At 49.1% G+C, this 18072-nt stretch overlaps 1 protein-coding gene across 1 annotated transcript in view; it reads left to right on the top strand.

Moving 5' to 3' along the window:
- The window catches only part of RDX (radixin), a 193133-nt gene that overhangs the window by 45194 nt on the left and 129867 nt on the right, over positions 1-18072 (top strand). The window lies entirely within an intron of this gene.

Below are 18072 nucleotides of genomic sequence, written 5' to 3' on the forward strand. Positions count from 1 at the left end.
CCCCCCCCTTCTTACCTGAACTTGATCGTTCCAGCGACGAGCACATCAGCTCCAGCCGCTGTCTCGGGTCCTCATTGGATAGATTGATGGCTGTTGTCAATCAAATCCAGTGACCCAGGGGGCGGAGCCGAGTCCTGCTGGCTGTCAATGGATGCAGCAGCAGGACTCGGAGCGTGCCCACATGGGTGCCCCCATGGAATGCGGCTCTCCGTGGGGACACTGGAGAAGAGGAGGAGCCAGGAGCACCGCTATGGGAACCCTTGCACAGAGGAGGCAAGTATTGATATGTTTGTTATTTAACCACTTCCCACTCTCTTTATAGCAATATGATGTTGGGAAAGGGGTTCTGTTATCCTGACCAGATGTCATATGACGTGATCAGGATAACAAGCCACCACGGTGATCACTGTTGTGTGCCAATCTGACACACCGCTACTCCGATCTAGTCTCTGACTCTTTACCACGTGATCAGCTGTGTCCTATCACAGCTGATATCAATGTAAACAGAGCCATGTATCGGCTTTTCCACTCTTGCGTCCACCAGGTATGCCCCCCATGGCCACCAGGGATGACATTGGGTGCTCACATATGATGCCAATCAGCAATACCCACCAGTGCCTCCATAGCAGTGGTGGCCGTCGGTGAAGGTGAAAACCTTTACAACCTTTTTATAACCTTAAAGGGTCACTAAAGGAAAAAATTTTATCAGCTATATAGCTTCCTTTACCTCATTGCAGTGCAGTTTTCATTTCCTGCTTGTTCGTTTTTCCTCTGAATTCTGAGTTCTGTCTTGTCATTTCTCTCCACTTCCTGGTTGTGTAGATAAGAAAATGATCACTGAGCGAGGAGTTCTCAGTGTGGTCAGTAACGTGCTCGCTCCCTCTGCTTAGACTACAGGTCTGCGTGAGAACGCTGTGCACGTCTGTGTAGACTAGAAGGAGCTGTGAGATCGTGGGTGTGTCTAACACTCCAGCACCTCCTCTCTATCTGAAAGATTCGTTTCAGGCTCTGCCCTGCCTGGATCCCGCCCCCTTTGCTAAGAGGAAAACTTCACTAAAGACACTGACTTTCCAAGCAGCTGCTGAGGGAGGACAAACGTTGCAGAAAAGCCAAAAAAAAAATGGGAAATCTTTCACTCTGTTTCATCATCAGATACAATATCATTGCAATATAAAACTTATTATCAAATTTATGTTGCTGGTTTTTCTCCCTATGCAATAATGTATGTGCCTCCTAATCCCATCCCATCCCTCTCTCACCTCAATATGACCTCCATCCATCCATCCGTTCATCCCATCCCTCTCTCACCTCAATATGACCTCCATCCATCCATCCGTTCATCCCATCCCTCTCTCACCTCAATATGACCTAGATCCATCCATCCGTCCGTTCATCCCATCCCTCTCTCACCTCAATATGACCTCCATCCATCCATCCGTTCATCCCATCCCTCTCTCACCTCAATATGACCTAGATCCATCCATCCATCCGTTCATCCCATCCCTCTCTCACCTCAATATGACCTCCATCCATCCATCCGTTCATCCCATCCCTCTCTCACCTCAATATGACCTAGATCCATCCATCCGTCCGTTCATCCCATCCCTCTCTCACCTCAATATGACCTCCATCCATCCATCCGTTCATCCCATCCCTCTCTCACCTCAATATGACATCCATCCATCCGTCCGTTCATCCCATCCCTCTCTCACCTCAATATGACATCCATCCATCCGTTCATCCCATCCCTCTCTCACCTCAATATGACCTAGATCCATCCATCCATCCATTCATCCCATCCCTCTCTCACCTCAATATGACCTAGATCCATCCATCCATCCGTTCATCCCATCCCTCTCTCACCTCAATATGACCTCCATCCATCCATCCGTTCATCCCATCCCTCTCTCACCTCAATATGACCTAGATCCATCCATCCGTCCGTTCATCCCATCCCTCTCTCACCTCAATATGACCTCCATCCATCCATCCGTTCATCCCATCCCTCTCTCACCTCAATATGACATCCATCCATCCGTCCGTTCATCCCATCCCTCTCTCACCTCAATATGACATCCATCCATCCATCCGTTCATCCCATCCCTCTCTCACCTCAATATGACCTAGATCCATCCATCCATCCATCCATTCATCCCATCCCTCTCTCACCTCAATATGACCTAGATCCATCCATCCATCCATCCGTTCATCCCATCCCTCTCTCACCTCAATATGACCTCCATCCATCCATCCGTTCATCCCATCCCTCTCTCACCTCAATATGACCTCCATCCATCCATCCGTTCATCCCATCCCTCTCTCACCTCAATATGACATCCATCCATCCGTCCGTTCATCCCATCCCTCTCTCACCTCAATATGACATCCATCCATCCATCCGTTCATCCCATCCCTCTCTCACCTCAATATGACCTAGATCCATCCATCCATCCATTCATCCCATCCCTCTCTCACCTCAATATGACCTAGATCCATCCATCCATCCATCCGTTCATCCCATCCCTCTCTCACCTCAATATGACCTCCATCCATCCATCCGTTCATCCCATCCCTCTCTCACCTCAATATGACCTCCATCCATCCATCCGTTCATCCCATCCCTCTCTCACCTCAATATGACATCCATCCATCCGTCCGTTCATCCCATCCCTCTCTCACCTCAATATGACATCCATCCATCCATCCGTTCATCCCATCCCTCTCTCACCTCAATATGACCTAGATCCATCCATCCATCCATTCATCCCATCCCTCTCTCACCTCAATATGACCTAGATCCATCCATCCATCCATCCGTTCATCCCATCCCTCTCTCACCTCAATATGACCTCCATCCATCCATCCGTTCATCCCATCCCTCTCTCACCTCAATATGACCTAGATCCATCCATCCGTCCGTTCATCCCATCCCTCTCTCACCTCAATATGACCTCCATCCATCCATCCGTTCATCCCATCCCTCTCTCACCTCAATATGACATCCATCCATCCGTCCGTTCATCCCATCCCTCTCTCACCTCAATATGACATCCATCCATCCATCCGTTCATCCCATCCCTCTCTCACCTCAATATGACCTAGATCCATCCATCCATCCATTCATCCCATCCCTCTCTCACCTCAATATGACCTAGATCCATCCATCCGTTCATCCCATCCCTCTCTCACCTCAATATGACCTCCATCCATCCATCCGTCCGTTCATCCCATCCCTCTCTCACCTCAATATGACCTCCATCCATCCATCCATCCGTTCATCCCATCCCTCTCTCACCTCAATATGACATCCATCCATCCGTTCATCCCATCCCTCTCTCACCTCAATATGACCTCCATCCATCCATCCGTTCATCCCATCCCTCTCTCACCTCAATATGACATCCATCCATCCGTCCGTTCATCCCATCCCTCTCTCACCTCAATATGACATCCATCCATCCATCCGTTCATCCCATCCCTCTCTCACCTCAATATGACCTAGATCCATCCATCCATCCATTCATCCCATCCCTCTCTCACCTCAATATGACCTAGATCCATCCATCCATCCATCCGTTCATCCCATCCCTCTCTCACCTCAATATGACCTCCATCCATCCATCCGTTCATCCCATCCCTCTCTCACCTCAATATGACCTCCATCCATCCATCCGTTCATCCCATCCCTCTCTCACCTCAATATGACATCCATCCATCCGTCCGTTCATCCCATCCCTCTCTCACCTCAATATGACATCCATCCATCCATCCGTTCATCCCATCCCTCTCTCACCTCAATATGACCTAGATCCATCCATCCATCCATTCATCCCATCCCTCTCTCACCTCAATATGACCTAGATCCATCCATCCATCCATCCGTTCATCCCATCCCTCTCTCACCTCAATATGACCTCCATCCATCCATCCGTTCATCCCATCCCTCTCTCACCTCAATATGACCTAGATCCATCCATCCGTCCGTTCATCCCATCCCTCTCTCACCTCAATATGACCTCCATCCATCCATCCGTTCATCCCATCCCTCTCTCACCTCAATATGACATCCATCCATCCGTCCGTTCATCCCATCCCTCTCTCACCTCAATATGACATCCATCCATCCATCCGTTCATCCCATCCCTCTCTCACCTCAATATGACCTAGATCCATCCATCCATCCATTCATCCCATCCCTCTCTCACCTCAATATGACCTAGATCCATCCATCCGTTCATCCCATCCCTCTCTCACCTCAATATGACCTCCATCCATCCATCCGTCCGTTCATCCCATCCCTCTCTCACCTCAATATGACCTCCATCCATCCATCCATCCGTTCATCCCATCCCTCTCTCACCTCAATATGACATCCATCCATCCGTTCATCCCATCCCTCTCTCACCTCAATATGACCTCCATCCATCCATCCGTTCATCCCATCCCTCTCTCACCTCAATATGACCTAGATCCATCCATCCATCCGTTCATCCCATCCCTCTCTCACCTCAATATGACCTAGATCCATCCATCCATCCGTTCATCCCATCCCTCTCTCACCTCAATATGACCTAGATCCATCCATCCATCCATCCGTTCATCCCATCCCTCTCTCACCTCAATATGACATCCATCCATCCGTCCGTTCATCCCATCCCTCTCTCACCTCAATATGACATCCATCCATCCATCCGTTCATCCCATCCCTCTCTCACCTCAATATGACCTAGATCCATCCATCCATCCGTTCATCCCATCCCTCTCTCACCTCAATATGACCTAGATCCATCCATCCATCCGTTCATCCCATCCCTCTCTCACCTCAATATGACCTAGATCCATCCATCCATCCATCCGTTCATCCCATCCCTCTCTCACCTCAATATGACATCCATCCATCCGTCCGTTCATCCCATCCCTCTCTCACCTCAATATGACATCCATCCATCCATCCGTTCATCCCATCCCTCTCTCACCTCAATATGACCTAGATCCATCCATCCATCCGTTCATCCCATCCCTCTCTCACCTCAATATGACCTCCATCCATCCATCTGTTCATCCCATCCCTCTCTCACCTCAATATGACCTAGCTCCATCCATCCGTTCATCCCATCCCTCTCTCACCTCAATATGACCTAGATCCATCCATCCATCTGTTCATCCCATCCCTCTCTCACCTCAATATGACCTACATCCACATGTGCGAAAGTGATTTGATGAATGGATGGATGGATATAGGACAGTCTGATCCGTGCATCAAATCACTTTTGCACGTATCAGACTGTCCTCTCCATCCATCCATTCATCAAATCCCTTTAGCTCTAATCATTCTGACCTACATCCATCCATTCATCAAATCCCTTTAGCGCGTATTAAACTCTCCTCTATTTATCCATCCATTCATCAAATAACTTTGGCTGTTATGAGTTTGTTCTACATTCATCCATCCATTCATCAAATCCCTTTCACATGTAATAAACTGTCCTATATCCATCCATCCATTCATCAAATCTCTTTCGCACGCATAAGACTGTCCTATATCCATCCATTCATCAAATCCCTTTCGCTTTTATCAGTCTGACCTACATCTATCCATTCATCAAATCACTCTCTCAATTCAGTCTGACCTACGTCCATCCATCCGTTCATCAAATCTCTATCGCACGTGTGGATGTAGGTCAGACTGAGCTGTGAGAGGAATTTGATGAATGGATGGATGGATAGAGGAGACTGATACGTACGAAAGGGATTTGATGAATGGATGGATGTAGTTCAGACTAATAAGAGCAAAAGGGATTTGATGAATGGATGGATAAATAAATAGAGGACAGTTTAATACGTGTGAAAGGGATTTGATGAATGGATGGATAAATAGAGGACAGTTTAATACGTGTGAAAGGGATTTGATGAATGGATGGATGGATATTAGGACAGTCTGATAACAGCGAAAGGGATTTGATGAACGGATCAGACTGTCCTATATACATCCATCCATCAAATCCCTTTCGCTCTTATCAGTCTGACCTACATCCAGAGACAGCGGACAAGGTACAGGAGGTGGAGGACAGGGACAGCGGACATGGTACAGGAGGTGGAGGACAGAGACAGCGGACATGGTACAGGAGGTGGAGGACAGAGACAGCGGACATGATAAGGAGGTGGAGGACAGAGACAGCGGACATGGTACTGGAGGTGGAGGACAGAGACAGCGGACATGGTACAGGAGGTGGAGGACAGAGACAGCGGACATGATAAGGAGGTGGAGGACAGAGACAGCGGACATGGTACAGGAGGTGGAGGACAGAGACAGCGGACATGGTACAGGAGGTGGAGGACAGAGACAGCGGACATGATAAGGAGGTGGAGGACAGAGACAGCGGACATGGTACAGGAGGTGGAGGACAGAGACTGCGGACATGGTACAGGAGGTGGAGGACAGAGACAGCGGACATGATAAGGAGGGGGAGGACAGAGACAGCGGACATGATACAGGAGGTGGAGGACAGGGACAGCGGACATGATACAGGAGGTGGAGGACAGAGACAGCGGACAAGGTACAGGAGGTGGAGGACAGAGACAGCGGACATGATAAGGAGGGGGAGGACAGAGACAGCGGACATGATAAGGAGGGGGAGGACAGGGACAGCGGACATGATACAGGAGGTGGAGGACAGAGACAGCGGACAAGGTACAGGAGGTGGAGGACAGAGACAGCGGACATGGTACTGAAGGTGGAGGACAGAGACAGCGGACATGATACAGGAGGTGGAGGACAGAGACAGCGGACATGATACAGGAGGTGGAGGACAGGGACAGCGGACAAGGTACAGGAGGTGGAGGACAGAGACAGCGGACAAGGTACAGGAGGTGGAGGACAGAGACTGCGGACATGGTACAGGAGGTGGAGGACAGGGACAGCGGACATGGTACAGGAGGGGGAGGACAGAGACTGCGGACATGATAAGGAGGGGGAGGACAGAGACAGCGGACAAGGTACAGGAGGTGGAGGACAGAGACAGCGGACAAGGTACAGGAGGTGGAGGACAGAGACTGCGGACATGGTACAGGAGGTGGAGGACAGGGACAGCGGACATGATAAGGAGGGGGAGGACAGAGACAGCGGACATGATAAGGAGGGGGAGGACAGGGACAGCGGACATGATACAGGAGGTGGAGGACAGAGACAGCGGACAAGGTACAGGAGGTGGAGGACAGAGACAGCGGACATGGTACTGAAGGTGGAGGACAGAGACAGCGGACATGATACAGGAGGTGGAGGACAGAGACAGCGGACATGATACAGGAGGTGGAGGACAGGGACAGCGGACAAGGTACAGGAGGTGGAGGACAGAGACAGCGGACAAGGTACAGGAGGTGGAGGACAGAGACTGCGGACATGGTACAGGAGGTGGAGGACAGGGACAGCGGACATGGTACAGGAGGGGGAGGACAGAGACTGCGGACATGATAAGGAGGGGGAGGACAGAGACAGCGGACAAGGTACAGGAGGTGGAGGACAGAGACAGCGGACAAGGTACAGGAGGTGGAGGACAGAGACTGCGGACATGGTACAGGAGGTGGAGGACAGCGGACATGGTACAGGAGGTGGAGGACAGCGGACATGATAAGGAGGGGGAGGACAGGGACAGCGGACAAGGTACAGGAGGTGGAGGACAGAGACAGCGGACATGGTACTGAAGGTGGAGGACAGAGACAGCGGACATGATACAGGAGGTGGAGGACAGAGACAGCGGACATGATACAGGAGGTGGAGGACAGGGACAGCGGACAAGGTACAGGAGGTGGAGGACAGAGACAGCGGACAAGGTACAGGAGGTGGAGGACAGAGACTGCGGACATGGTACAGGAGGTGGAGGACAGGGACAGCGGACATGGTACAGGAGGGGGAGGACAGAGACTGCGGACATGATAAGGAGGGGGAGGACAGAGACAGCGGACAAGGTACAGGAGGTGGAGGACAGAGACAGCGGACAAGGTACAGGAGGTGGAGGACAGAGACTGCGGACATGGTACAGGAGGTGGAGGACAGGGACAGCGGACATGATAAGGAGGGGGAGGACAGAGACAGCGGACATGATAAGGAGGGGGAGGACAGGGACAGCGGACATGATACAGGAGGTGGAGGACAGAGACAGCGGACAAGGTACAGGAGGTGGAGGACAGAGACAGCGGACAAGGTACAGGAGGTGGAGGACAGAGACAGCGGACATGGTACTGAAGGTGGAGGACAGAGACAGCGGACATGATACAGGAGGTGGAGGACAGAGACAGCGGACATGATACAGGAGGTGGAGGACAGGGACAGCGGACAAGGTACAGGAGGTGGAGGACAGAGACAGCGGACAAGGTACAGGAGGTGGAGGACAGAGACTGCGGACATGGTACAGGAGGTGGAGGACAGGGACAGCGGACATGATAAGGAGGGGGAGGACAGAGACAGCGGACATGATAAGGAGGGGGAGGACAGGGACAGCGGACATGGTACTGAAGGTGGAGGACAGAGACAGCGGACATGATACAGGAGGTGGAGGACAGAGACAGCGGACATGGTACTGAAGGTGGAGGACAGAGACAGCGGACATGATACAGGAGGTGGAGGACAGAGACAGCGGACATGATACAGGAGGTGGAGGACAGAGACAGCGGACAAGGTACAGGAGGTGGAGGACAGAGACAGCGGACATGGTACTGAAGGTGGAGGACAGAGACAGCGGACATGATACAGGAGGTGGAGGACAGAGACAGCGGACATGATACAGGAGGTGGAGGACAGGGACAGCGGACAAGGTACAGGAGGTGGAGGACAGAGACAGCGGACAAGGTACAGGAGGTGGAGGACAGAGACTGCGGACATGGTACAGGAGGTGGAGGACAGGGACAGCGGACATGGTACAGGAGGGGGAGGACAGAGACTGCGGACATGATAAGGAGGGGGAGGACAGAGACAGCGGACAAGGTACAGGAGGTGGAGGACAGAGACAGCGGACAAGGTACAGGAGGTGGAGGACAGAGACTGCGGACATGGTACAGGAGGTGGAGGACAGCGGACATGGTACAGGAGGTGGAGGACAGCGGACATGATAAGGAGGGGGAGGACAGGGACAGCGGACAAGGTACAGGAGGTGGAGGACAGAGACAGCGGACATGGTACTGAAGGTGGAGGACAGAGACAGCGGACATGATACAGGAGGTGGAGGACAGAGACAGCGGACATGATACAGGAGGTGGAGGACAGGGACAGCGGACAAGGTACAGGAGGTGGAGGACAGAGACAGCGGACAAGGTACAGGAGGTGGAGGACAGAGACTGCGGACATGGTACAGGAGGTGGAGGACAGGGACAGCGGACATGGTACAGGAGGGGGAGGACAGAGACTGCGGACATGATAAGGAGGGGGAGGACAGAGACAGCGGACAAGGTACAGGAGGTGGAGGACAGAGACAGCGGACAAGGTACAGGAGGTGGAGGACAGAGACTGCGGACATGGTACAGGAGGTGGAGGACAGGGACAGCGGACATGATAAGGAGGGGGAGGACAGAGACAGCGGACATGATAAGGAGGGGGAGGACAGGGACAGCGGACATGATACAGGAGGTGGAGGACAGAGACAGCGGACAAGGTACAGGAGGTGGAGGACAGAGACAGCGGACAAGGTACAGGAGGTGGAGGACAGAGACAGCGGACATGGTACTGAAGGTGGAGGACAGAGACAGCGGACATGATACAGGAGGTGGAGGACAGAGACAGCGGACATGATACAGGAGGTGGAGGACAGGGACAGCGGACAAGGTACAGGAGGTGGAGGACAGAGACAGCGGACAAGGTACAGGAGGTGGAGGACAGAGACTGCGGACATGGTACAGGAGGTGGAGGACAGGGACAGCGGACATGATAAGGAGGGGGAGGACAGAGACAGCGGACATGATAAGGAGGGGGAGGACAGGGACAGCGGACATGGTACTGAAGGTGGAGGACAGAGACAGCGGACATGATACAGGAGGTGGAGGACAGAGACAGCGGACATGGTACTGAAGGTGGAGGACAGAGACAGCGGACATGATACAGGAGGTGGAGGACAGAGACAGCGGACATGATACAGGAGGTGGAGGACAGAGACAGCGGACAAGGTACAGGAGGTGGAGGACAGAGACAGCGGACAAGGTACAGGAGGTGGAGGACAGAGACTGCGGACATGGTACAGGAGGTGGAGGACAGAGACAGCGGACAAGGTACAGGAGGTGGAGGACAGAGACTGCGGACATGGTACAGGAGGTGGAGGACAGAGACTGCGGACATGGTACAGGAGGTGGAGGACAGGGACAGCGGACAAGGTACAGGAGGTGGAGGACAGAGACTGCGGACATGGTACTGGAGGTGGAGGACAGGGACAGCGGACATGATAAGGAGGTGGAGGACAGAGACTGCGGACATGGTACTGGAGGTGGAGGACAGGGACAGCGGACATGATAAGGAGGTGGAGGACAGGGACAGCGGACATGGTACTGGAGGTGGAGCACAGGGACAGCGGACTTGGTAGTGACAGCCAGGCAGACTGGTATTGTTGGTAATGACAGCCAGGCAGACTGGTATTGTTCGTAGTGACAGCCAGGCAGACTGGTATTTTTGGTAATGACAGCCAGGCAGATTGGTATTGTTCGCAGTGACAGCCAGGCAGACTGGTATTGTTGGTAATGACAGCCAGGCAGACTGGTATTGTTAGCAGTGACAGCCAGGCAGACTGGTATTGTTGGTAATGACAGCCAGGCAGATTGGTATTGTTAGTAGTGACAGCCAGGCAGATTGGTATTGTTCGTAGTGACAGCCAGGCAGACTGGTATTTTTGGTAATGACAGCCAGGCAGACTGGTATTGTTAGTAGTGACAGCCAGGCAGACTGGTATTGTTGGTAATGACAGCCAGGCAGATTGGTATTGTTGGTAATGACAGCCAGGCAGACTGGTATTGTTGGTAATGACAGCCAGGCAGATTGGTATTGTTCGTAGTGACAGCCAGGCAGACTGGTATTGTTTGTGGGTAATGACAGCCAGGCAGACTGGTATTGTTTGTGGGTAATGACAGCCAGGCAGACTGGTATTGTTTGTGGGTAATGACAGCCAGGCAGACTGGTATTGTTTGTGGGTAATGACAGCCAGACTGGTATTGTTATGCAGCACATAAAAGAGCTGGATCACCTGCATGTAACACAGACACCATTCTGTAAACTTGGAGGAAGGTTAGTGGGCTGGAGGAGGCGGGAATATGTGTGGGAGGAGAGAGGAGATACTAATGTGTATAGGCAGAGGGGCGGGAATATGTGTGGGAGGAGAGAGGAGAATCGAATGTGTATAGGCAGAGGGGCGGGAATATGTGTGGGAGGAGAGAGGAGATACTAATGTGTATAGGCAGAGGGGCGGGAAGGGGTGTATACTGGGGGTGGTTTGGGCGGAGTGCTGCTAAAGTGTGCATGAGAACTTTGCTCGTTCTCATCCACACTTGGAAACTAAAAAATCGCTTCTGCACATGCGCGAACCGCTAAGCCTAATGGGAACTGTAGTTCCCATTAGGCGGTGATGTTTAGAACAAGAACGCGCACCGCAAAACCAGCATGTCAGGAGAAAGAAAACTCAGGACGGACGGAAGATACAATGAATGTCCTTTTAAACAGGTACAGCAAGATTTTAAACAATAATTATGACGTTTTTCGTTCACATATGTGTGAAGACTATATTTTAAACCAATAAAAATTTTTCCTTTAGTGACTCTTTAACAAAAGCTTTTTTTTTTTTTTTTTTTTGCAAAAAATAAAAACCCCTGAGGTGATCAAATGCCACCAAAAGAAAGCTCTATTTGTGTGAACAAAATGATAAAAATGTTGTTTGGGTACAGTGTTGCATGACCGCGCAATTGTCATTTAAACAGTGACGGCGCTGAAAGCTGAAAATTGGCTTGGGTAGGAAAGGGGGAAAGTGTCTGTCTGGTATTGAAGTGGCGAAAAAAAAAAACTTAACAACCCCTTTAAATGCATTAGGGTAAAAAGCCTTCTTTGTGGCAGGATTCTCCCCCCATTCTTGCCTGATTCGATCCAGTGACGTGCACAAGGTCAGCAGCTCACTGCTTTCTCTTTCCTCATTGGCCAGATTGATAGCAGTCAGAGCCATTGGCTTCTGCTGCTGTCACTCAAATGCTGTGGCGGGGCAGGGCCGAGTTGCCTGGCCAAAGAGAAGGGACCTGGAGTGTCAGAAGGGGCTCTGTATCGGGGCTGCTCTGTGCAAAGCCATTGCACAGAGCAGGTAAGTAATAATATGTTCTGTTATTTAAAAAAATAAAAGCGTAGGTTTAACATTACTTTGAGAATGTAACAGAGTTGTGTTCAGTGTCTTCCTGCACTCTTCCCAGAAATGGCTTTGTTTCCCAGATCAAAGCTTTTTATATTATTATGCTTTCCTGTGTATTCTGATTTTCTCATTGCAAAGCCTTTATGAAAACAACATGTCCAATATTTCCATCCAGTATGTCCAATATATCCATTCAGAATGTCCAATATATCTGTTGTGGTAAATTGGATACGGTTTTAAAGTGGTCGTAAACCTCCGACATGAAAAATGACCCAAGCATATCCGCATTTAGGCTATGTGCATTTAGTAATTTTCAATAATTTTTCCTGACACCAGGCAATCCTGGGAGACTGCTCCCCAGCACATAGGTAATTGACGGCCTCAGTTGTGCATATTTCCCTATGAGACTGTGTGTGTGTGTGTGTGTGTGTGGGGGGGGGGGGGGGGGGGCTTTCCCTTATTTTAGGCCCCAGATTTACAATCGGCTTATTGCTCTATGCTCTGCAGTGTGACATTAGACCCCACCCCCACCTCTCGGTGAGCTGAGAAATAGCCTTTCATCTCTGTGTTTTTTAGAGGGCTGTAGAGAAGATAGGGCTGCAAATAAACAGGTACAATGTATTTAGGAGGATTTGTTTCAAATATTTGTATCACCTATGGGCTTGCCTATTCAGTGGGTATATGTAAGGGTTTACAACCACTTTAAAATGTGCAGCTGTTAAAGGCCACATGCACACTGGACATTTTACGAACTCTGCTAGTAGTCCTTTTGGTGAAAAAAACATGTTTGTAATGCACTTAGGCGCTCAAACGCTTGGGCATTAATTCATTTCATTGGCCACAATAATAATGTATTCTAGCCCGTGAAATGAATGAATGCTTCAGTGCAAAATGTGTCTAGCATTGGCAAGTGTTAAGGCACAGTTGTTGGCATCAAGAATTTCTTCTGCCAAAACTCTTCTGCTCCTGGATGCCCTGGCGGTGGGTTTTTTCTGCCTCTAAACTCCTCTAATGCCGCGTACACACGACCATTTTTCATGACGTGAAAAATGCCATTTTTTAAATTGGTCATTCAAAACGGCTGTGTGTAGGCTCCAGAGCTTTTTTTTCTCGACGTGAAAAATGGTCATTAAAAATTTAGAACATGCTCTAATTTCTGGCGTCGTTTTTCACAACGTGTGTGTAGGCTTTAACGACGGGAAAAAAACACACATGCTCAGAAGCAAGTTATGAGACGGCAGCGCTCGTTCTGGTAAAACTAGCATTTGTAATGGAGATGGCACATTTGTCACGCTGTAACAGACTGAAAAGCACGAAGACTGAAAAGCGCGAATCGTCTCACACCAAACTTTTACTAACATGAAATCGACAAAAGCAGCCCAAAGGGTGGTGCCATCCGAATGGAACTTCCCCTTTATAGTGCCGTCGTACGTCCCTGTGCTTTGTGCGAGCATTTTTTTTTTAAGATTGTGTGTATGCAAGGCAGGCTTGACAAGAATCACGTAGAGAAAACTTAGTTTTTCCATGACATGAAAAATGGTTGTGTGTACGCGGCTTATGGCCCGGTTCACACTGATGCGAGTTTATAAGAATGTGATGCGTCAAAAACATTCTAAATTTGTATGTCATCCATACGGTCATTATTTTCAATGACGTTCGTTCACATACATGCGTTGCGATGCGATAAAAAAAAGGGTCTTGTGCGAGTTTACAGCGTTGCGAATTTAGTCTCCATAGACATCAATGTAAATCGTTCTGAAATCGCATTGATGGTTCACATATGTGTGAATTCCACCACAAAAACCACCAGGAAGTTAACACCTTTTTATTTATTTTTTTCTTAACATTATGGTTCCATTGGTTAGAACATCAATAGCAGCTATGTCCAACTCCTGAAAATCTATGTAAATTCGCACCTCACACAGGACAAGAAACTGCGCAGCAGTGTGAACTGAGCCTAAAGACCTATGTGTGCATGGGCACACAGGCTAACATGCAGAGGGTTTTAGAGGCAGAAAAAAAACCTGAAAACACTCGAAGGATCTGCAGATTTATTTTTTTTGTTAGTTTGCATGAGGCCAAAATCATAATATATGAGCACTTTTCCTGCCTTTTACTTAAAATGGAAGAGTAGATACACTGCCGTGTGAATTTGGAAGGCACTAAAAAAACTTCTCTGTGCTCACCCCCTCCACCATGCAATGCTATTTCACAGCATAGCATGATGTGTAAAGCTGGTTTCTTTTTTTCCTAGTCTATGGTGTACTGAGAAGTAATAATACCTGGTGGGAAATTGACAGACTAGGGCACACCAAAAAAAGTGCCAGCTTCTATATGCCTGCCTAGTTAACACTTTCTGTGATAAATGAATAAATGGGACGCATACCCGTCCTGTACATGCTACTACTCTGCTGAACAATCTGACATTGCTGCATAATTTTTGGTAAATGTCTTCTGCTGCCATATCTTTAAACTTCTGTATTTAATGCTAGCTCTATAACAAACACTGCAAGAGCAACATTACTGGTGATTTGATTCTCAACCCTATTCGGCTTGAGTGATTGAGAGGTAATTAGCTTTACGACCCTAGCCTGTGTCTGTAGCTGGTCTGGTATTGGCCATCTCCTCACCCATATTCAGGTGTCTCAAATCTGACCCTATAATGACCAATTGAGAAATGCATGCCTGCTCAGTCTCCCTATAAATTTAAAGCAATCTGTGAGGTGGCGCAGACACCATGGCTCTGTCACGGGTAATGAGCAGTTTCACCGCCGCAGTTTATCGAAAGCAGGATAACTAAAGCTGGATGAAGATGCAACAAGAACTCTGCTCCACTCTGAAAGACAAGCAAACCAGCATTTGACATTTATTTTATATGAAGTCAGATTCCCACTCTATGTCCACTAACATGCTCCTTCTTTTCTTCCTTCTCACATCAGTATCTTCTATCCTCAAATTATCCTTACTCTACCCCTCCTCTCTACCCTGCAGCATGCACATATCACCCTCACTCCTACCCTTTCCCTACTACTGTACCCATCATCTCCTGCATTTGTTGCACCCACATGCTGACATAAACACTAGAGCCATTAGACACGTGCACTCATGCACATCCCACTCCCATCTTGCCTTCCTCACCCTCCTCCTCCTCCTAGTCTCAGGTGACATTTCTTCTAATCCTGGTCTGCCATTTTCCAACTGCAAGCCACATATCCAATACCCCTTCTCCCCTGGCAACCACTGCAATCAACTCAGTTTAATTTCTATCCCCCTGCTTCCTCAAAGCAGCCCACCAATCTAATGCACCCTCTGGAATGCCCATTCCATCTGTAACAAGCTAACATCTGTACATGACCTCTTCATCTCTCATGGCTTTAACATACTCACCATAACCGAAACCTGGCTTCAAAATTTTGACTGTTTCTCCTGCTGCCCTCTCCCATGGTGGCCTCCATTGGACTCACTCCCCCAGACCTAACGGACAGAAGGGAGGTGGAGTTGGATTCCTTCTATCCCCACAATGCACCTTCCAAGTCCTTCCTATCCCTCCCTCTCTATCCCTCTCTTCTTTCGAGATGCACTGTATCCGTCTGTTTTCTCCCATTTTTCTGAGGATTGCAGCAATTTATCGGCCTCCCGGACCAGTATCGCGCTTTCTTGGCGACTTTGCTGCCTGGCTACCCTACTTTCTCTCCTCTGAAATACACACTATCATTCTTGGCGACTTCAACATTCCTGTCAATGTTAACAACCCAACTACAGCTAAACTTCTCAACTTAACCTCATCTTTTGACCTAACCCAATGGACACATACTTCCACTCACTCCAATGGTAATACCCTTGAACCTTGTATTCTCCCCTCTCTGGAATCCTTGCAACCTCACCAACACCCCCTTTCCTCTCTCTGATCACAACCTCATCAGTTTCATTGTATCCTTGCCTTAAACCACCCATCCCTCCAAGCAGCAATTACTTGTAGGAACCTTCGCCACTTTAACCCTTCTCTTCTCTATTCTGCTACTGACCACCTATATGACATAATCTCTCTCCTGTCCTGGCCACCTCTGTCTACAACAATTAACTTTCATCATCACTAGATGCACTACAACCGTCTTGGCTCCTACCTCAAAATAAACTTGACCCCTTACAGTCTGGCTTTCGCTCCCAGCACTCCACGGAAACTACCTTACTAACAACTCAGACTCCTTTTACAGCTTGTGTGAATCCTTATTCTGTGTTGTTCCAAAAAACAGAGCGCATACCTGGATTATACTACCGTTCGTTGTGGATGGGAGGCTATCTACAGGTGCACGCCACGAGTACTGACATGTGCTGATCAGATCTCTCTCTCTCTCTCCTCAAACAGCATCAGTCTGCCCCAGTCAGCTCTTTAGAGCGGGCTGCGGGAGTACAAACTCTGAGCGACACTATGACAATACTTATTAAATATATCTTCATAAAGTTTCCACAACACACTTTAAAGCGGACCTCTGCTGAAAAAAAAAATATTAAAAGCCAGCAGCTACAAATACTGCAGCTGCTGACTTTTAATATTAGGACACTTACCTGTCCAGGAGACGAGCGATCGCTCATCACTCTGCTGCCCCCCGCCATCCTCGGTGAGGGAACCAGGAAGTGAAGCGCTCCGGCTTCACTGCCCGGTTCCCTACGGTGCATGCGTTACGCCTGTTGATTGGCTCCCGCTGTGTACTGGGAGCCGAGTGTTCCCAGGTCAAGGGGGCTTCCATACCGTTGGAATGGAAACAGCGCCCAGAGGCGATTCAGTTTGCATGTGTTGCGCTATACAAGTTTCTCACTCACTCGGGGGGACGGGAGGTGACGTCATGCCCGCGACTGTGTAGCCGGAAGTGCAAGTGCAAATACCTGTCTTTAGACAGGTATCTGCACCCCCCTCTCCCCTGAAAGGTGTCAAATGTGACACCGGAGGGTTCTGATTAGTGGGAGTTCCACTTTAGGGTGGAGCTCCGCTTTAAGTGTGCATGTTGGTTAAACAAGATAATTGCTGAATTCCTATGAAACTATTTTTTTCATTTCCAGGATTCCCCTGTTAATTTTACTGTTTGGTCTTGTTTTAGGCAGCCCATACATTGGTCTTCTTTTTTTTCTTTTTTTGTTCAACCAGTGGATTGACCAAAAAAAGACTCGATTCCCCCATCCACACAATCGATGTGGATGAGGAAATCACTCCCACTGAACTATTGTGTTCTGATGGCTGGGAGACTTCCCTGCCATCAGAGAACGTTGATCAGCGCTGTTGGTTATAGCTGGTGGCGCTGATCGTGCAGACGTTTTCTTACAGGCTGGTGGTACAGAAGGTAATCGGTAGGGTACAAGGGAGTTCAAATTGGCAGGTATTCCTTGCTGGGAAAGAGCGGGATGGGTTTAGGTCATCAAGAGGTACTGTCATTTTGCTGTGAATGAGCAAAGTGACCATTTTTTTACTTTGCTGCTAATGGATTTTGTAGTAGAATTTTTGTAGATTCATGTCCAATACAAGGAGAGGAGTTAGAAGTGTTTTTTGTATTTGGGGATTAACTCTTAGACCATATCCAGCTTTTTCCATTAAAAAGACTTCTAAGAACATGGGAAAACACTCGTATGTCACATACAGCTTAATCCTTTCCTGTCCATTTTCCAGTGTTGTCAAAGAATGTGCTAGGATGGTGTCACCCTGTTCTATTTGAACTTTCAT

Source organism: Rana temporaria, chromosome 2 (assembly GCF_905171775.1).
Source record: "Rana temporaria chromosome 2, aRanTem1.1, whole genome shotgun sequence".
Lineage (NCBI taxonomy): Eukaryota > Metazoa > Chordata > Amphibia > Anura > Ranidae > Rana > Rana temporaria.